The sequence below is a fragment of the Macaca fascicularis genome, chromosome 8 (genome assembly GCF_037993035.2).
Source record: "Macaca fascicularis isolate 582-1 chromosome 8, T2T-MFA8v1.1".
In the NCBI taxonomy this organism is placed as follows: domain Eukaryota; kingdom Metazoa; phylum Chordata; class Mammalia; order Primates; family Cercopithecidae; genus Macaca; species Macaca fascicularis.
Window position 1 is genome coordinate 1,653,173 of NC_088382.1, and position 22,059 is coordinate 1,675,231.

Here is a 22,059-nt window from a genome sequence, read left to right on the forward strand (position 1 = left end):
GCCCAAGCAGGAGCCCACCCCGGGCAGGAGGACAAGTACCCCAGGAGGCCCTGAGCCCGAGAACGCTCCTGGCTCACCGCCCAGGCCTGGAGTGAACAGGGCATTGTTCCCACCCCAGTGCCAGGGAGGAGGGCAGAGGAAGAAAGTAAAGCAGAACAGAAGACATCATAAACTCCCAAGCCCAGAGCACTGGGAGATCTCACATCCCTGAAAACTTCCCAAAGGGCGGTGCCTCCACCAGGAACAGCAGCAGCTAGGAACTTGACAGAAATGTAGATTCTCAGGGCCCACCCAGGGGGCTGGCCTGCGATGCCCCAGGTGATTCTGATGCTGAGAATAAATGTGACGCTGGCTCTGTCTCCTGTCACCACCTTCAACCTGGAGCCGTCCTCAGTCAGCGCTGGCTTTGCCATTCCAGCTATAGGGACAGGTGAGTGGATGACCAGATGACTGAGCTGAAACAGAGGCCCTGGCAGTAAGGAGCCTGGCCTTCCTGTTTGGAAACAGGAGGATAAGCCAAGGAGGAAACATGGGAAAGGAATGTCCTGCCATCTTAAGGAAGGCCTGGGAGCTCCCCTTTTACAGAAAGCAAACAAATGCTTGATTTCGTAGGTGACTTCCAGGCAGAAAATAGTGGTGCTCCGGAAACGGCAAAAGCCTTTCCACAATTTTAAAAAAATAATTCTCTCCTCACTTATTGATTCCTAGCATTTCCTAAAATGCTTATGTGATATTTAACCTTCCTCATGTTTATAAAATTATAGTGGCTAAAAATCCTTCTGTATTAGTCCGTTTTCATACTGCTTTATATAAAGAACTGCCTGAGACTGGGTAATTTATAAAGGAAAGGGGTTTAATCGACTCACAGTTCAGCATGGCTGGGGAGGCCTCAGGAAACTTACAGTCATGGCAGAAGGTGAAGGGGAAGCAAGTCCCTTCTTCACAAGGCGGCAGGAAGGAGAAGGGGAAGAGCCCCTTGTAAAACCATCAGGTCTTGTGAGAACTCACTATCATGAGAACAGCGTGGGGGATATGGCCGCCAGGATTCAATGACCTCCACCTGGTCTCTCCCTTGAAACATGGGGATTATGGGGATTGTCATTCAATATGAGATTTGGATGGAGACACAAAGCCTGGCCATCTCACCTTCTCATGATGTCTTTCACACCACGGATTCTCTCAGTGGTGGCCGACGAGATGGACCAAAGACTTCAGAAGCCACAGGAGAGCTGAGAGGTTGGAGTGTTCATCAAATACTGAGAAAAAATTTAGGTTTATGGAAAGCACTAAATCCAAAGATATTTATTACCCAAAGAGAGTGATCCACCAAGTGCTGTCAAACCCAAGAGAGGGACCTGAGTTGCCAAAAATTCCAGACAACTGCTGATATGGTGAACATTAAAAAATTACAGAAGTTAAGCTTGAAAAATGTGGAAAAAATGGCAAATAATTGCTCTTTGAACAGACACTCAAATTGTTGTGATGATTATGACAATTCCACGTGCACACCTTACCCACTTCCAGCAGAGGTAGGTGAAGACTTGGGGTCGGAAAAGACTGTTTCCTGTGTGTGAATATCAGCCAGTGATATGGTCTGGTCTATCAGGAATTCAGTAGGCTGAAATTCCAACTGTAAAGAACATTTTTGGATTTAACATATAAATGGTTAGGTACAAACATTTGTTTTCTAACCTTCATCACTTTGAAAGTTCATTCCAATGTTTTGTGTTTAATAAATATTAAGAAACCATAAAGTTTCCAAATTTATTCCACATTTCCTTGAATGTGCTGAAACTTTGTGTTTTTTTCTTTTAAAGTTTAATTTTGAAGTAACTTACGTTCCTCCCCTCCCCCCTAAAAAAGCAGGCAATTGGTTAAGTATGGCACATTTATTAAATAGTAAGATATTAGAGAGCATATGTGTGTGTGTGTGTGTGTTCATATTCTTAACCTGGGACAAATTTCATAAAGATAATAATGAGATAAGGACAACCTTCATTCTGTATTCTCCTAGTTTTCCTAGAATAAGTTTCCAGGTGAAATTATTTGCTAAATGGACCTCCTATATTTCAAAAGCTGTTCTCTTCATTTAGTTCAGTGATTTGAATGTTAGTGAGGTTAGAATTTTTTTCAGCTATTTGTTATTAATTTGTATTTTCATGTCTATGAAATTATTTTATATTGATAATTTTTTGAAGGAAGTGTTTTCTTATTTACAGGAATTTTTAAAATATTAAGTATGTTATTTCACTCCAGCCTGGGTAACAAGAACGAAACTCTGTCTCAAAAAAAAATTAGGTATGTTAGTGTTTAGGATGTATATTTCCTTTTTTATATTTTAATATTCTCGAAGAGGAAAATTCTCTTTTGATTTTGAAATGTATTTTTCTGACCAACTCGTGTGGTCTTGGGGTGTGCATAACTAAATTTTGTTTCTCTCCTTGCATTGACTGGCAGAAAGTTAGAGCTACGTGTAAATCATGCCTATAGCTAACTGTGAACCCTGAACATTTGAGACAGGTCTCAGTTTATTTAGAAAGTTTATTTTGCCAAGGTTGATGACCTGCACCCGTGACACAGCCTAAAGAGGTCCTGAGGACATGTGCCCAAGGTGGTTGGCGCACAGCTTGGTTTTATACATTTTAGGGAGACATGAGACATTAATACATGGAAGAAGTACATTGGTTCAGTCCAGAGGGGGTTCCAGGTCACAGGAAGGTGAGAGACACATGGTTGCATTCTTCTGAGTTTCTGATAAGCCCTTTGAAGGAGGCAATCAGAATATGCATCTATCTCAGTGAGCAGAGGGATGACTTTGAACAGAATGGGAGGCAGGTTTGCCCTGAGCAGTTCCCAGCTTGATTTTTCCTTTTAGCTTAGTGATTTTGGGGCCCCCGGATTTTCCTTTCACATAACGTGGGGGAGGTCCTGGAACACACTCTGTGTGGAAGCCTCCCTCCCGTGCCACTGCCATTCCCATCCTTCTCTCTCTTGCTTCATATCTGAATACACTATAAATGTACCTGACTTTCTCATTTGTATTTGCAAAATCAGATTAACTCCTTTGTAGAATGTGTCAGGGAGTTAATAAATAAGCAATACGAGATTGGTTTTCTAATGCTACAGAAACATCCTTGTGCAGGGGCGGTGCCTTCGTTCAAGAGTATTTTCAAATGGAATACTATAATTACCTAGCCAAAGGGTGGAAACATTTTTATGGCTCTTAAGATTTGGCTCAGTTTATTTCTCAGAAGGTCACACTAACTGATAAATGCCCTCAAATAATCAATTCTTGCTTTACTGCATCCTAATCATAACAGCATATTTTAATTTTTTAATGTATCTATTTGATTCAAAGAATGTGCAAAAACTTTCACTTTGATTTACAATGGAGTTACTTTTTAAAATAGGTAGAAACGAAAGATTGGGTTTGTGAAAATACCCTTTCTCTGCTTTCTACTGACATCAGTTAGGAGGTTCTGTTATAGTCAAATGTTTTGAAACAATTTTAAGGAACTGAACTCACAAAAAGGCTCTTCCTAGGAGAGGAACACAAGTCCAGTGTAACTTTCTGAAGTCCTCAGGAGCGAGGCTGCCTTTCCACCGGCCCAGCACGGCGCATGGCCCCCGTGAAATCACACCTTTGCCGGGCTCTGAGGTGCACTCACCTGCACTTCTGTCTACTCTCCTTGCATATAACGCTATTTCCAGATGATTCTTTCAAATTCATAGACCTGATCTAACCTGATCTATGGATTCCTAAATGAGATATTCTCCCCCAAAGAAATGTGTCATTTTAAAAAATGTGCAGTTGTTAGTCACTGATTCTGCGGGGCGGGGGAAGATTAATGGCATACATTCATATTGATGTTGCCTATTTATCATTTCATTTAGTAAAAGAATATGTTTTTCCTAAAAATGTTCTGTGCACTGATGGCAATGAACAAATACTGTCTGACCATTTTCAGGGCTTAAATTTAAATGTTAAATTTTATTTAAATTTAAAATGTGGATTTTAAGTTGCAATGTTTAGACCAAGGATTATGAGTTTCTGTCATCTTAAAACTTAAAATTAACTTAATTTTCATAAAACTTCAAGTTGATAAACTGAGAAGGTCATCAACAATACCTTAAAAATACTGTGAATCAGCCTAGGCAACGTGGAGAGACCCTGTCTCTACAAAAATTAAAAAATAACCTGGCACAGCAGCATGAGCCTGTTGTCCCAGTTCCTTGGGAGGCTGAAGTGGGAGGATTGCTTGAGCAGGAGTTTGAGGCTACAGTGAGCTATGATCACACCACTGCACTCCAGACTGGGCAGCAGAGCAAGACCCTATTTTAAAAAAATACTATTAATACATATTTCAAAATTACATTTGCTTATGAAATAATTCTTAAAAGTCAAATGTTTTAAGACAAGCATTCTTTTGCTGTATTCTGGTATATACATTTGGAAATTGTCAGCAGGTTATAAATTTGTGTCAAAGCAAAAATATAATCACCCAAAACCATATAAAAGGTAAAAGAGAAAGATTGATTGGTTGGTTTAAATTAAGGAGCCCTTGATTTTGTTTCCAAGGAAACTCAAAGATATTTGGGAAACAATTATAATTACTTTTGTGAAGCGAAAAGTGTGTTTCACAAGGCAAATTCTCTAGCACAGAGAGTAAGGTATGACCTTTTGGCTTGAGGAATAATGAGATTAGGTTTACAACTGAGAGCAGCTTTCTTTTGTGCTTTGGAAGTCATTGTTTTCAAAAGTTACAATAAAGATCTGTTTAAAAGCTACTTAGTTAGCCTCTAAATAAGATGTCACTTGGTAATTAAGTGCAATTAACTTGCAAATATGCTCACCATAATGCTTAATCGAAAATGTAATGAAATTCTGAAAAAGATTTGAAGAGTTGAACACCTGAGTTTAGAATCACAAAACTCCTTATGTTCACCTTGTACCAATTGAAAGACATCTATAGCAGTTTTTCTTTAAAATTAGAACTTTGATATATGTGGAATCAGTGGGGATTTTTGTTTTAAAGATTTTTTTTAAAGATGGATTTTTTTATCCATCTCGCTATTGAACCTGCTGGTCTGAGAACCTGCTGGTCAAAGATGAATCACAAGGCTCTGTGTGTGTGTGTGCGTGTGTGTGCGTGCACACGTGCGTGTGTGTGCATGTGCGTGCATCTGTGAATGTGCATGTGTGTGTGTGTGTGTGTGTGTGTGAAATCAGACTTTGCATGACCTACTCTGGAACATATTATAAGAGTTAATGCAGTGGTTCATGCCTGTAATCCCAGCACTTTGGGAGGCGGAGGCGGGCGGATCACAAGGTCAGGAGATCGAGACACGGTGAAACCCCGTCTCTACTAAAAATACAAAAAACTAGCTGGGCGTGGTGGCGGCGCCTGTAGTCGCAGCTACTCGGGAGGTTGAGGCAGGAGAATAGAGTGAACCCAGGAGGCGGAGCTTGCAGTGAGCCGAGATCGCGCCACTGCACTCCAGCCTGGGCGACAGAGCGAGACTCCGTCTCAAAAAAAAAAAAGGTAATGAAATCCTAAATATTAGCTGAGATTGTGTTGAATGGATGAAATCTTCCTAGCCAGCTCCATTTCCAAGGTGGCCTTTTCATTCCATTTGCCAGAGCATACTGTTTTTGTGTCCCAGGTGTTCATTTGATTAAGCTCTTTCTGGTTGCAAAGGGCAGGCACCCGGAGCCACCTTCTGTAGGGCAAGGTCCTGTGGAGCCACAGGAGGAATCGACGGAGGCAGGCCCGGTCTCAGCAAGTGCTGGCCGCTCCCTGACAGACGCCCAGAAGTCCCCCCGGGGTAGTGGCCGCCTCTGTGAGGACACTCAGGCAGAGGACTGGGCTGCAGCCCTGGTCATCACGGCCTCAGCCCTGGACAGCTGAATTGAGCCTGGCAGCTGAATTGTTCTCCATGTTGCTGTGACCCCACTGACAAACTCCTGCCCTGAGTGTCTGGATTTCAAACACCCTGAGAAAGAGGATGTGATTTATCCTCTCCATCACCCACCAACGTGAAATGCACTTGCCTGGCCTCACCCCACGATGGGTCAGGAACGACGGCCAGGAGGGCAGGACGGTACGGGGCTGAGTGTGGCGACACGTGTGTTCACCATGCGGTTGGGTGGGTGTGCCTGGCACACACACGTGTTCATGCAGGGTGTGTCTGGCACACACACGTGTTGCTCACGCAGTCAGATGGGTATGTCTGGCACACACACGTGTTGCTCACGCAGTCAGATGGGTGTGCCTGGCACACACGTTGTGAACTCTTGCATTGTTAGTAAGATGTGTGATGGATTTGGTTTTACCAAAAATGGCGAATGTGGAGTTATTTTTAAGGCATACTTCGTGTGCTGCTTCTTGATGTGGTTTTATCAGATGGTGTTGTTTTCATCCACCTTGGCACAATGGCCATGGTGTTGCAAGAGGAGGTGAGTTCTGAGCAGAATTCTCACGTATCTCCACTTAGGACACAGTGTTGAGCATTGACGTGTGCCAGAGACTTGCAGGGCATTGAAAACAGACAATGGGCTGTCCCGTGCCGGCTCTCAGGGCCCAAGCCTGGATGACTTGGGCATGGATGGTGCTGTGGATGGATGGTATTGGTGATCAGCCAGCACAAGCACTGCTCTTACGTCCCTTGCATGGCAGACACGTTGCCATCCTCTTCGAGGCTCGACCTGAGAGTCTGTTGTGTGTGCTATAATGTAACAGTCATGACACGTGAGTAGCATTAGCCCCAGTTTCTCCATTAAAGGAATTAAACCTTTTGTGAGAGTCAACTCAGTGTAGCAAGACAAGCACCTGGGGCAGGTGGGGGCACCCAGAGTATTCAGGAAAACTGTTGGTTGATGGAGTGGAAGAGGCAGAAGCCAGGGCATCGTGGTTCTGGCTGAAACTTGGGCACCTACAAGCCATCCGAACTTGGGAATGTCACCTTCTTGGAGCAGTAATGTTGCCATCTGCCAGTCATGGGTAGTGACTGATGACTTCCTGGGATTGTTAGCAGAATCACATGAAATCAGCACCATGCCGATGACCATGAAAACTGCCTCTCATTTCATACCTAAGAACCAGTATCTTATTCATTCCTAAAAAAGGATTATCTAACATCCATGGGGTCAGATTAGCCGTACAGAGGCAGATGCATTAAAATTCTGAATTTTCAAGTGAACTAAAAGATCTTCCTTTTTCTATTCCGTAAACCAGAGTACTGCCTTGATCTGGAAGCATTTTGAGCCTGGTGTGATGGACTTTGCGCCTCTGCTGAAGTGTGGTATAAATTCCCACAGGGCCAGCCCTGCGTCCTGACCATCCCCGAGGACTCTCTAGAGAAAGATGTCAAGAGTAGCCCTGTCCTCAGATGCAGTCAGCAAAGTCTTAGTCTGAACCCCATTTGGTCTCATATTCATTTCCTCTCCCTTTTGCCCAAAGCATCGCAATTCCTGTTCTGCCACTTCTCTCCCAAGTTTTCCCGCCTCTTTATTTTTATTTCCATTCAAATATTTCATTTTGACACCACTGAACTAATTTCTCCCTGTAGGAAGCACCGGCCAGGCCCAGGAGGAGACATGAGGGCAGTCAGTGCTCGCAGTGGTTAACATGTGATCTGCTTGCTGCAGGCCTGGCATGGTCCAGGATGTTTCCCTGTGTTGGCTCATTTAATGCCCACCATGACCCTCCAAGGCAGGGGCCCTTCACACCTAGGAGGAGTCAGGAAGTCTCCCAAGGCGGCACCGCTGGTATGTGGTGGATCGCTGCTGCTCTGCAGTCTGGCTTTCAAGCCTCTGGGTTCTCTTGGAGCTTACGACCTAATGGGTGTGCATGCGTGCATACATGTGTACAAAAGCATGTGTATCTATGTGTTTGCATGCGCTTGCAAGTTTGTGCATGTGCATAATCATGCATGTGTGGTTACACATGTGCACATAGTTGTGTGTGCCTTTGTGTGTGTGTGAGTGTGGGTTGGGGTGGAGGTGAACAAGGCAGGAAAAGCGGGAGGCCATGACAGTTTTTATGTCATTAAAATGATTTCCTATCCTCGAGTTCCAAAGGATGTCTGCCAAAGCCTTCCCTGATTCTCGGATGCCTGCCACCACCACCCGGCCCCAGTCTCTCAGCTGTACCCCTTTGTCTGCAGGAGAAACCCTGTTCCAAGGATTGTCTTACTCACCGGTTTCTCCTGTTAGACTATGAACACCACACCTTGCTTCTGTAGGACAGGGACCGTCCTGCTCATCTCTCTATCCCCAACATCTGCTGTGGAGCCTGCAACTCATGATGCCTGTGGCTTCATGGATGCAAGGATGGAAGGATAGATGGAAGGATGGATGGATGAAAGGATGGATGGATGAAAGGATAGATGGATGGAAAGAAGGAAGGAAGGATAGATGGACAGTTGGATAAACAGATGGATGGATGGAATAAATGTCATAGGAAAAGTGCAGATAAAATTCTAATGTTCAGAGAAAAGAGAACTAAATTTAGGTAGGAGAGTTTAGGAAGATGCTTATAGGAGAAGAAAGCTCTTACGTGTGGGTCTTAAAGATGGATGGAGTGGCCGTAAGTAAGGAGGTGAATCAGAGCAAGACACTGCCGGGGGAACAGAGAGCTGTCCATGGTGAGGGCAGCTGTAGCCTCATGCCGAGTGCCTGCATTTGAGGATGAGAAGCTGGCCTGGGGCATCTGCAGGGCTTGGGGCTGCATGTCCCACACACCATGGCCTTAGTCCTCCCTGCGTTCCTTGCCTTTTCTTCCTTTTCCTTCCTGTTTTCTCTCTCATTCATTCTCAATTCTCTCTTCTTTTTATCACTATCTACGTCACCCAAATACACTTCTTAACTAATTAAAATCTCTACAGTGTGTTCAAAAGTTATTTCTTACCTGCAGGACTCCCTTGACCTCCAGGCTGTCCGTTCCCCCATTTCATTATGCCCCCAAAAGGCTGTGCACGTTTTAAAACATGTTCTCTCCACAAACACAGAATTCCCTGAGCCCCTAAGCAGAACTGAATAGAGAGGAAATGAAAAGCATATTAAATTCCTCTTAGATCCCCAGGCTGATTTCTTTAAGGCTCAGTGCTCAGGCTGCATGATAAGATAACCATTTTGTGAAAAGATGAAAGCTGCTCCGGGCAGGCCGACTTTGTGCAGGTACAATACAGATAGGGAGGCGCTTATGTCTCCATCCTTCCTCCCCCGCTCCCATCTCACCACCTCTTTTCTGTTGAGATTGTCTAGAATGCCCTGGCCCTCTTTTCTATCCATTGGATTTTACCATTTTCATTCCAACCTCTCTTGTCAGAGGCAAAGCCCCAGGGTGCAGCCCTCCCCGCAGCGTGGCCACAGTCACTCAGAAATCCAGAGAGTCACGGCCCCCCGTGCACATGTGTGTGAATCTATCAGCGCAGTGCCCTCAGATCCCCACCCTGAGGCACAGCCCCTCGTGTCATGACAGCTGTCACTCATCTTTTTTTTTTTTCTTTTTGAGACAGAGTCTTGCTGTTACCCAGGCTGGAGTGCAGTGGTGCGATCTGCACTCACTGCAACCTCCACCTCCCAGGCTTAAGTGATTCTCATGCAGCCTCCTGAGTAGCTGCGATTACAGGTGCACACCACCACGCCTGACTAATTTTTGTATTTTTAGTAGAGATGGGGTTTCACCCTGTTGCCCAGGCTGATCTTGAACTCCCAACCTCACGTGATCCACCTGCCTTGGCCCCCCAAAGTGCTGGGATTCCAAGCTTGAGCCACGGCACCTGGCCTGTCACTCATCATTTTTCGTTTGTTTTCATAACTAACAGCATGTCCACCAACAGACTCTGAGAAAGCTCAGGCAGCACATATTCTCTGGGGCATAATCGCCGCTGTTGGCCGGATGCCTTCCGCATTGAGATTCAACCCACAGACAAGTTGTCAAGTCCATCTGGGTAAGGACTCGGAAGAGGAAAACAGATTACCACGTGACACAAGTAGCCACACCATTAAAACACTAGCGACTGTTGCTGTGATGGACAGCTCTAATCTCGGTGCCCTTGGGGATAACAAGCCCATCCCCACGAGCTGAGTGAGAATTTAACTTGTGCCTGGAGCCAGAAGCGTGACGCGGAGTGGACGGGGGTCCGTTGAGCCTTGCCAGGATCCCGCGCCTTCACTGGGAGCTGTGATGGGGCCACCTTTTCCCTCTCCAGGCCCCATTTTCCTGTTTGGAGGATGCCAACAGCGAGACCTGCCCACGTTGCATTGCTTTGCATGTCTAGCTGTGCTTGATACAGAAGACCTTTTGTGTGGATGTGTGACACGCCTCAGAGCTGGCAGGTGGGACACAGTGTGCCATGAGCACCACGGCCCACGTCCTGTGGGACCTCCCTTCTCCGTCTTCTTCCTGTACCCCCGAGACCCCTCAGTCCATCCTCAGCAGCCGGGGAGACCCCTTCAAGTGTCAGTGGCTTCCCATCTCTTCTCTGCTCCTATGGCCTCCAGACTCAGAAGCCCGGCAAAGTCCTGTGATTGCCAGCACCACCCTTCAGGACCCAGACAGGGCCTCCTCTTGCCTGTTCTCCCTGTGGTCCTCCTCCCTAGCAGTGCCGCCCCAGGCACCAACTCAGAGCTGTGGCGCACCGTGCCCGGAACCCTCCACCCAGGACCCTCAGAGAGCCATCCTACTTCCTTAGGTCTCTGCCCCAGTCAAGCCCTCCCCGCCACACCTGTCCCAGGGGGTAAAGCCTGGACACGCATGGTGATCAGCCCCTTGCCCAGCGTTTTTTAGAGTGTTTGTCACTGTCTGACGTGTGCCTGTTTATCTGTTTATTGCCAGTACCACCTCCCAGCTGAAGACTGTGGAGCAGGGGCTGTTTCACTAACTGTCCACCACGGTGCCTTGTTTGCAGCAGGTGCTTTGTAAATTTTGTTTGAAAGGCTGGGTTGGGTCATTAATGAAAGAGAGAGAAAGGAAGGCAGGAAAACACTTTTAAAACTAATACCACAGAAGATCTATCTAAAACCTCTCCAATTCTATAATTCTATGACCTCATGAGAAAACAAAACAAAAGCAAAAAAAAAAAAAAAAAAAACCCAAAAATAAAAAACACCCACCTAGTGACCATGATGTAACAACTTCCTCCTGGGCTGGGCGCTGGAGTTGGCTGCAGCTGCACCGCTCTGCTGCCTTGCAGACCCCTCCAGGGAGCTGGACACACGCTGGTGTCTCACCCCACGGAGGGGGCATCGCTGCGGCCAGAGCCCAGCGGGGGCGGCCGTGACCGGCGGTGCTTCCTCTCAGAAGCTGCCTGTACCTTCTGGAAATATGAAATACGGCAACCCCACAACCATTGCTGGATAATACAGTTCTACCTTTGAAAATGGTTTGAAACTACACAAACATCCAGGTCTCATCTATTTAGGGCTACGATTTTAGAAACAGTAGAATTTTTCTTACAAAAACATTTAAATAAAAAAGTACAAAGAAGCGCCTGTGAGTACAGCAACAGAATTGTTTCTACAGAATTCGGCCCAGGGATCCACAGTTCGGTAACCGGGACGGGATTTTCTACGGAGCCCAAGATTTTCTGTGGAGTCCTTCCTCTCAAGAGCGTCAGAGTGCTTGAAAATATTAACCGTGTGTTATTTGGAGCAATTCCAGCCTTGGAAATTTGCGGAGGATGAAAACTTTGCCAACTGACCTAGAGGAGAGCTTCACCCAAATTCTTACCTCCACTGAGCCCCTAATGCACACTTCCTCTTTACGTTTAATCCATTTATTTATTCATTCCATTATCAAACATTCATTGAGACCTCTGTTGGTAGTTTAAGAAATTCTACTAAGTATACAGCATGACTCAGATTAAAGAGGCCAATTGGGACACACAATATCAAACATAAAAATTAATGTAAGACAATGCAGAGCGTAAACCTGGTAGCTACTGATATGTGCTGATATCACAGACTCCTGGGCTGCACCCCAGAGGTATGGTCTTGCTGCGCCTGGGATGATGTCCAGAAATTTGTCCTTTACACACTTCCTGGGTGATGCTGAGGTGTAGCCTCGGTTTAAAGCCCTTTGAACTATGGGAAAATAAAGGCAAACCTCAAACAGATAAGCAAATGCAAGACCTCAGCGAGCTGTCCCAGGACCAGATCTTGGATCCCATGAGTGGGAAACAGCAGAGCCCACTGGGTTCCGGACCCTCTGCCAGCTCACCCAGATGGGATCTAAGGATTTCCCTTAAGCTTTCCTCAGCAGTTATCTGGGTGGGGGATAAAGAACCATCAGCCATTTGTGTGTAACTCAAACTCACATTATCGGGTCAGTTAACGGATTTAGTAATTTATACCTTGCTTCATTTCATGAGGAACTGAAGTAAGAGCAGAAACGTATACAACGGAATGATGGAATGTCCACTGAATCCACAATCGTGGTCAAGGAACGTTAAGCGGGAATGAAGGGCAAAGAAAAAAGACACATGTGACTGTCACAGGACCTTCGATTATTGATTTAAGAGCCTCAGATGTGTCTCTGAGCCATATGGTGATCAGAGCAACCCAGGAAACAGCTCCAGCCACATTCTTTGTTCTGTGGAGAAGGAGGAGATTTAGAAGCAAAAAATAAACATACCTGCTTTCCTAAATTTTACAAAACAGAGCTTTTACTGAGTTCTAAAGCAAGTGAAGAAAAATTTTAAGTGAAGTGTGTCCATATTCGATTTTGAGTTTCTGTGTATGTCTTCCTCCATCACGTGTGTGTATTTATTTTATTCGAGCTTTATGGGGATAGAAGTAACACACCATACAAGTCATGCTTTAGGATGTACAATTCGGTGGCATTCAGTAGATTTACAGGTATGTGCAACCATCACTCTAATAAATTTAAAACATCTTTACCCCAAAAAGCAACCCTGTGCCTTAGCAGCCGCCTGCCCTCTCACCCGCCGGGCGATGCTGAGAATCAACAATCTGTTTTCTGTTTCGAGATCTGACTGTTCTGGACACTTTATACAAATGAAATCGTACATTGGTGGTCCCTTGTGACTGGCTTCTTTCCCGTGGCATAAGGTTTTGAAGGCCCTTCCCTGGCGCAGCACGTTTCTGGGCTTAACTGGTTTTCATTGCTGAAAATGATTTCATCGTGCGGTGCAGCCCCCATGTTTGTCCAATCGTCCGTCGGGCGGCATTCAGGTTGTCTCCACTTCTTGGCGACTATGAATGATGTCGCTGTGACATTCTTACACAGGCTTTTGCCTGGATGTGTTTTCATTTCTCTTGGATGTGCACCTCGGAGTGGACTCACTGGGGCATTTGGTGACTCTGTGTTCAGCCTTTTGAGGACCCGCCAGCCTGTTCTCCCTTCCCCAGCAGCGCGTGAGGTTCCAGTTTCTCTGCATCGTCATCGAGGTTTGGAACTGTGTCCTTTTCCCTCTGTCCACCCTGGGGGCTTGAGTGGCACCGCACTGTGGTTTTGATTTCATTTTCCTACTGGCGAATGATGCTGAGCGCCTTTCTGTGTGCTCTTTGGCCGTTAGGACGTCTTCTTTGGAGAAATATTCAGCTCCTTTTTTTTTGGATGCCCATTTTTATTTGGATTATTTGTCTTATAATGGAGTTGTCAGATTTATAGATTCTAGATTCAAGTTCCTTCTCAAATATGTGATTTACAAAAATGTTTCCCATTCTGTGGATGACCTTTGCATTTTCTTGATGCCATCTCTTCAACCATAAAAGTTTTTACTTTTAGGTAGTTCATTTTATCTATATTTTTTCCTGTGCTTTGGTGACATGTCTAAGAAACCATTGTCTGGTTCACAGTCACAAAGAAATGCATCTATGTTTTCTTCAAATAGCTTTACAGTTTGAGCCCTTTTCTGTCTTTAAGCCACTTGAGTTCATTTTTGCAGATTGTGTAAGATGGGGGGTTAAATTCATTGTTTGGTGTGTAGAAACTGGGCTATCCCAGCATTATTTGTAGGAGAGACTATTCTTTCCCCTCTGGATGACTTTGTCTCCCTTATCAAAAGTATCGCAAGTGCAGGTGCATGTCTGAACTCCAGTTCAGTTCCATGGGTCCATGTGTGCACCCTTGTGTGGGGCCCCACCCTTTTGATTACTATCACTTTGTGACTCTTGGGATCCATAAGTGTGAGTCTTCCAACCTGGTTCTTCTCTCTCAAGATTGTTTTCGCTTCTCAGGACCCATTGCATTTCTATATGAATTTGAGGATTGGCTTTTGCACTTCTGCAAACAATGCCATCTGAGGTTTTGGCAGGAATTTCAGGGAATCTGTAGGTCACTTGGTGTAGGACCTACCTCATCTTAACAATATTAAGTCTGCCAATCCATGAACATAGGATGTCTTTTCATTTGTGTAAGTCTTGCTTAATTTCTTTCAGTAGTAATGTTTTCTAGTTTTCAGTGTATGAATCTTTCACCTCCTTTTTTAAAGTTTACTTATTTTTTATTATACTTTAAGTTCTAGGGTACATGTGCACAATGTGCAGGTTTGTTACATAAGTATACATGTGCCATCTTGGTGTGCTGCACCCATTAACTCGTCATTTACATTAGGTATGTCTCCTAATGCTATCCCTCCCCCCTCCCCCACCCCATAACAGGCCCCAGTGTGTGATGATCCCCTTCCTGTGTCCAAGTGTTCTCATTGTTCAATTCCCACCTATGAGTGAGAACATGTGGTGTTTGGTTTTCTGTTCTTGTGATAGTTTGCTGAGAATGATGGTTTCCAGCTGCATCCATGTCCCTACAAAGGACATGAACTCATCCTCTTTTATGGCTGCAGAGTATTCCATGGTGTATATGTGCCACATTTTCTTAATTCAGTCTGTCACTGATGACCATTTGGGTTGGTTCCAAGTCTTTGCTATTGTGAATAGTGCCACAATAAACATACGTGTGTATGTGTCTTTATAGCAGCATGATTTATAATCCTTTTGGTATATACCCGGTAATGGGATGGCTGGGTCAAATGGTATTTCTAGTTCTAGATCCTTGAGGAATCGCCACACTGTCTTCCACAATGGTTGAACTAGTTTACACTCCCACCAACAGTATAGAAGTGTTCCTATTTCTCCACATCCTCTCCAGCACCTGTTGTTTCCTGACTTTTTAATGATCACCATTCTAACTGGTGTGAGATGGTATCTCACTGTGGTTTTGATCTGCATTTCTCTGATGGCTAATGATGATGAGCATTTTTTCATGTGTCTGTTGGCTGCATAAATGTCTTCTTTTGAGAATTGTCTGTTCATATCCTTCACCCACTTTTGGATGGGGTTGTTTTTTTTCTTGTAAATTTGTTTGATTTCTTTGTAGGTTCTGGATATTAGCCCTTTGTCAGATGAGTAGATTGCAAAAATTTTCTCCTATTCTGTAGGTTTCCTGTTCACTCTGATGATAGTTTCTTTTGCTGTGCAGAAGCTCTTTAGTTTAATTAGATTCCATTTGTCAATTTTGGCTTTTGTTGCCATTGCTTTTGGTGCTTTAGAAATGAAGTCCTTGCCCATGCCTATGTCCTGAATGGTATTGCCTAGGTTTTCTTCTAGGATTTTTATGGTTTTAGGTCTAACATTTGAGTCTCCAATCCATCTTGAATTAATTTTCATATAAAGTGTAAGGAAGGGATCCAGTTTAAGCTTTCTACATATGGCTAGCCAGTTTTCCCAGCACCATTTATTAAATAGGTAATCCTTTCCCCATTTCTTGTTTTTGTCAGGTTTGTCCAAGATCAGATGGTTGTAGATGTGTGGTATTATTTCTGAGGGCTCTGTTCTGTTTCATTGGTCTATATCTCTTTATAAGAGACAAAATCTCACTCTGACACTCAGGCTGGAGTGCAGTGATGCAAGCTCGGCTCACTGCAGCCTTGAAATCCCAGACTCAAGTCCCAAGTAACTGGGACTACGTGTGCCTACCACTATGCCTGGCTAATTTTTGTGTTTTTTGTAAAGATGGGGTTTTGCCATGTTGTCCAGGCTGGTCTCAAACTCCTGGGCTCAAGTGATCCCCCCCCATCTCAGCATCCCAAAGTGCTGGGATTACAGGTGTGAGTGACTGTGTCTGGCCCTCTTTTACATCCTTGGTTAGGTGGTCCCAGGGATTTTATTATTTTTTATGTTATTTTAAGTGGAATTGCTTTTTAAATTTCCTTTTGGGGTTTCTCATTGCTAATGTATAGAAATACAATCGATTTTTTATTTTGCTCTTGTAACCTGCGCCTTTGCTGAGCAGCAGTGAAAGTGCGCATCCTTGTCTTGTTCTCTTCTCACAGGGAGCGCTTTCAGCCCTTCATCATTGAGTATGATGTTAGCTGTGGGTTTCCCACAAATGCCCATTATCATGTTGGGAAAGTTCCCTCTAGTCCTAGTTCTCTGAGTGTTTTTATCATAAAATGACGGTGTACTTTGTCAAATGCCTTTTCTGTATCAACTGTGTTGGGTATGTGGCCTTTTCCCCTTTGTTCTATTAAAGTGATTTATTACATTTATTGATTTTCCTATGTTGAACCACCCTTGCACAGATGGGATAAATTCTATGTAGTCACACTGTGTAATTCATATATGCTGCTATATTTGATCTGCTAGTATTTTTGAGGATTTTTTTTTTTTTTTTTTTTTTTTTTTTTTTTTTTTTTGAGACAGAGTCTCGCTTTTGTCACCAGGCTGGAGTGCAGTGGTGTGATCTTGGCTCATTGCAACCTCCACCTCCCGGGTTCAAGCGATTCTCCTGCCTCAGCCTCCTGAGTAGCTGGGACTACAGGTGCAAACCACCATGCCCGGCTTACTTTTGTATTTTTAGTAGAGATGGGGTTTCACCAGGTTGGCCAGGATGGTCTTGACCTCTTGATGTCATCGTGATTCACCTGCCTCGGCCTCCCGAAGTGCTGGGATTACAGGCATAAGCCACCGTACCTGGCCTATTTTTGAGGATTTTTGCATCTGTATTTATAAGGGATATTTATCTATAGTTTTCTTTTCTTGTCTTTATCTGGCTTTGCTAGCAGGGTAATTCTGGCCCTGATAGAATTACCATAGAATGGGCTTGGAAGCATTCCTGCCTATTCTAGTCCTGGGAGACTTTGAGAGGGATTGGTGTTAATTCTTTTTTAAATATTGATAGAATTAACTTGTGTCACCATCTGGTCCTGGACTTTTCTTTGTCAGGAGTTTTTCAATTATTGATTCAATCTCTTTGCTTGCTATTGGTCTGTTGGGATTTTCTGTTTCTTCTTGAAGTAATTTGTGTTTTTTATGAATGTATTTATTTCATCTAGGTTATTTAATTTTTATCATGTATTTTTTGTAACATTCTCTTATAATCCTTTTTATTTTTTAAAAGTCAGTGGCAAGCCCTTTTATTTCTGATTTTAATAATTTGAGTTTTCTCACATTTTGAGTTTTAGTCTAGGTAAAGGTTTGCCAGTTTTGTTGATATTTTTTAAAAACAAAATTTTGATTTCATTGATTCTCTATTGTTTCTTTTTTTATTTATCTCTGTGCTGATCTTCTTTCTTTCATTCTGCTAGCTTTGGCTATAGTTTTCCTTTCCTTTTCTTAAAATTCTGTGAATTTTAAGATCAGCTTTTGAATTTCTAAGCAGTAACCAACTGGAATTTGATAGGGATTGTGTAGAATCTGTACATTAATTTGGGAATTCTTTCTGTCTTAACCACGTCTTAACCATTGGATTAAGCATTCCAATCCATGAATATGGTATGTCTTTCCATGTATCTAGATTGTCACAATTTCTGTCAACAATGCTTGACAGCTGTCGGCATTCAAATCTTATACTTTTTGCTAACGTTTTAAGGAACTTTTTAAAAATGGGGCTTCAGATAGGTTCCTTTTGCCATATGGTGGACTATGCCTTTCATACCATCATACAGTAAATACAGGAATAGGTTCAATCTCTCTTTCTTACTATGATCCTTGGCCTATGTTTGCACTTGTGTTTGACCAATGTTTTGACCAATGGCAGGGTGGGCTCCAGGGCCTGGGGGGCTTTAAGAGAAGCAGGATGAGCAGGTATCACTTGGGGGACAGAGAAAGGGACAGCAGAGCAGATGGAAAGACCAGGATGGCCGAGAGAGTCAGTGTGACTCCAGCACCACCAGGGCTGTCTCACCATGTTCAATAACTGCAATTGCAGTTTCTGAGGAAATGTTGCTTATGTTTAACTAGTTTGTGAAAAATACACTGTGGTAGAGTATATCAGTTTTTATTTAGAAACTCGCTCCATGGTCCACTTTATAAAGCTTTTGTTGTTCTGTTTTGTCTTGGTTTGTTTGGTTTTTGCTTTAAGTTCAGCAGGCTTCCACTTCCAGCAGGGCAATTCTTTCTAGGATGGAGGGCAGGAGAGATACATGCTGAGGGTCTCCCCATCCCTTTCCTAAGCAGAAGAAAATGCAGGCAGATAAGGCCGGGTCAGACGAGCTTCAGGCAGGGAGGAAGAACTGGCATTCCTAGTGGGAAGGGCCCCCCATTGCCTGTAGTCAGGGGAAGGCTGGGGAGGACCCCTGTGCTCGGCCTCTTCCTCTCTGCTCTCACACTGGTGGCTGCCCTGGGTAAGCTGCAGGCTTTCCCCAAAGCCCTGGGCTGAGATCGTCACCGAGGTGTGCAGGCAGCTGGCTGGCTCAGGTCAGCCCCGTGTGGAACTACTCGCTGGGTTTGGACAAGAAAGTAGGAGAGTAAGGCTCCAAACACTACCTTCCCATCCATCAGCGGCCAAGTGTAAGATGTGGGAATGCTGCCCATCCACCCTCAGTTTCCTCAGCCTGCAACAGGGTAAGCGCTGCTCCGTGAAGACTGTCGGAGGGTAGGAGGGGACCTCCCGGGAAGAGCCTCCCAAGCACGACATGCACCCTGTAAGTGCTCCATGAAGGGATGGAGGGTTGGAGGGGACCTCCCAGGAACAGTCCCACAAGCATGGCGTGCACCCTGTAAACGTTCACTGCGTTCTTCACGTTTTTATTCCTACGCTCACAATATGCTGTTTAGATTGGGTAGGCCAGCCGCCCTATAAGTGCAACAGTAAGACTTGCATTTACATTCTATTCTGAATTTGGGGAGATGGTTGTACGTTCATGAATAATGACTATAATTGCTGTTTTTTCTCTTAATGACAAAAATGGTGTCGTGAAGAGCTGGAAATTAGGAAACTAAGATGCTTTCCGCCTTTTGTGTTTGCGACCTCATTTTCACAAAAAGAAATTACCAGCCCCTAAGTATTTATTATACACATCGTGTACATCTAAAAAAACCCAAAAAAACCTAGCTCAGTGCTCATTACACGTTCTAGTGTTGCCACTGTTTACAGCATGCTGCCATTGTCATTATTGTGATAATATTTTAAAGTACATGTTTCCATGCATCCATCAGGAAATCCAGTCCTGTACAGTGGAAATGAGAATGTGGTATCAACATGTGGCACAATCAAATTTAATTCATTTCAGTTAAATTTTATCTTTTATGCCGTTCTTTTATGGAGCCACATTCATAAGATAGCTTCTGGGCTAAACATTAGGCAGAAATAGGATACGTGAGTGGGGCAGTAATGGACTCGCTTTTTAATATGAAGGGAGATTAGAATTGTATTAAATTACACGTTAATGGAAAAACAAAGTAAAAGATAATAGGATGACAACTTTATGCTGCTGTAAAGTCTGGATTACAGCACATAGTTTTGCTATTTAGCAGTTGAATATTGAATTTCATTTGGAAACTTGCTTTTAATTATATTAAAATAATATCTAAATATTCCCCCAATATATTAAAGTGCCCTCGTTATAATTTGACTATTTGAGAAAGGAAGACGCAGCCGGGCCGTTACAGCAGGTGCTCCTGTGAGACGGCGTGGGCACCTGAAATATAACACAGTGAGGCTCACTTTGAAGTTAAGGGATCTGTTTATCCTTGAACTGGAGACTGTTTACTGTGAGAGGATGCAGGAGAAATCGCTTTGCTGGCCTCAGTGGGAGAAACAGCCCCACACCTTGCTGTCAGTCTTGGGATCCCTCAGGAAATCTTTATATTCCCTTCTGCTTTCACACCTGGATGTGAGAAGCTGGTCCCTGACTTCCCAAGGACCCATGAAATTGCATCCCTTCCTTATCCCATGTTTCCGTGGCCATGCTGGCCCAGACGGCCAGCAGCCCTGGATCGTGAAACGGGACGTTTCGAGGCTATACCTAGGATTAGTCATTTGGTAAACTTTCTCAGCAGGGGATTTGTTTTTTGTTTTTTTTTGTTTTTGTTTTTGTTTTTTTGGTTGTTTTTTTTTTTTTTTGCCTTGGTTACCTGGAGGGTTGGGGTTGGACGCGATGGGAAAACTCTCACTCCCCATCACTCCGCTTGCTTTCCCCGGCATCCACGTTGCTCAGGGAGTCAGAGTGGGCGGCTCTATGAGTGCAGGGGCATGACGGACTCACCCCAGGACTGCAGGCAGGGGTGCGTCTCAGGCTGCGGAGGGTGGTGGGGAGAGAGGAGCAAGTGGAAGAGACGCTTATGGTGATAGGGGAGCTGGCAGGCAGGAACTCGTTCCGGGATCCGAGGCATGGAGATGGCCCAGGGGAGGTAGCTGTTGGACAAACGTGCGGGGGATAGTTCCCTTCCTGAGGAGATGGCCACACTCAGCCCTTGAGGAGGCCACTTCTTGCTCCTGTCTGGGTCTTTGGCCTCGAGGACAGCACACAGCAAGGCCGAGTGGTGTGGAGCCGGGTCTTGGAGTGAATGCAGGGGATGCATTCCAGGCCTGGGAGCAGAGGTGGCAGAACCCAGGCAGCGACATCGACAAATGATGGCAGCCCGGTGTGCTTAAGGCCCAGCAGACTCACAGGGACGTGTGGACCGTAAGGCAGAGGGAGGCTCAGCAGCTCCTCTGGTCATCACAGAGCTCGGACGTCTGGTCTGGGCCTGGCACTGCTCCAGGGTGGCCCATGGCTGTCACAAGGCAGGCAGCTGAGCCCGCAGGGAGCTCGCTGTCCTAGCCGTGGACTTGGTTACAGGCCAAGAAGACAGGGCTCCCCTAAAAGTTGGTGGATGGGCTGGGGTGCATTTGAGGGGGACAGCCCCACAGCTATGTCTGGGTGGAGGCAGGGGAGAGGGAGACAGAGGAGGAGGCCATCGTGATGGTCCTGGTGACAAGGAGGAGGGTCTGGGAAGGGAGGGGCCTGGGATGGAGGAGTCAGGTGTGGGGTTGTGGGGGGCCTGCCAGGAGGAGGAAGATGTGGGTGCAGAGACCAGGGGGAGCAACAGGCCGTGGAGCTGGCAAATCCTCCTTCTCTGCAGGTCACCCCAGCGCCCAGCTGCCCTCCTAGGGAGAGAGGAGAGAGCAAGCGACCTGCCCCTTGGTGGCTCAGCGGCCATAAGACAGGCTGTGCTGTGTTGTAGCCACGGCCTCACTCCCCCAGGCATTCAGGGAAAGCTCACTGCAGGCCGAAGAAGGGCACAGGGAGGAGTTGGGTGGGCAGGGATGCAGCCTGGCCTCTGGGAGGAGTTTGGTAGGAGGGGTTACAGCCTGGCCTCTGGGAGGAGTGGGGTGGGAGGGCTTGCAGCCTGGCCTCTGGGAAAGGAGGCATAGCTGCCCCCACACAGATGGGGCCTCGAGAAAGCCCCTCCCATCCTCACTGGCCTGTAAGAATGTGAACTGAACAAATGATTTCACAATTAATATGTGTGTATGTGATACATGAGCTTCCCAGACAATATCACCCATCAAATACCAGATGCTATTTTTAAAACTTCTTAAGCTGTACCACACAACTGAAATCTAAGTGAAATACAACTATGCTTTTCCCCCAAATTGTTAATTTCCTTTAATACCACAAAATCCAGCTGTCAAGAGACCTGTTGAATCTACTAGCTGCTAAATCTTGGTCATTAACCATTTGGGAACATCAGTGTTCCCTCTCCACTCCTCACACTTTGTGATATAAAAACAACTGCGTGGCCGGGCGCGGTGACTCACACCTGTAATCCCAGCACTGTGGGAGGCCAGTGATCACCTGAGGTCAGGACTTTGAAACGAGCCTGAC

General features: G+C 45.1%; 1 protein-coding gene across 10 annotated transcripts in view; it reads left to right on the top strand.

Annotated features, from left to right (window-relative positions):
- DLGAP2 (DLG associated protein 2) overlaps nt 1-22,059 on the top strand; it is a 919,850-nt gene that overhangs the window by 751,990 nt on the left and 145,801 nt on the right. The window lies entirely within an intron of this gene.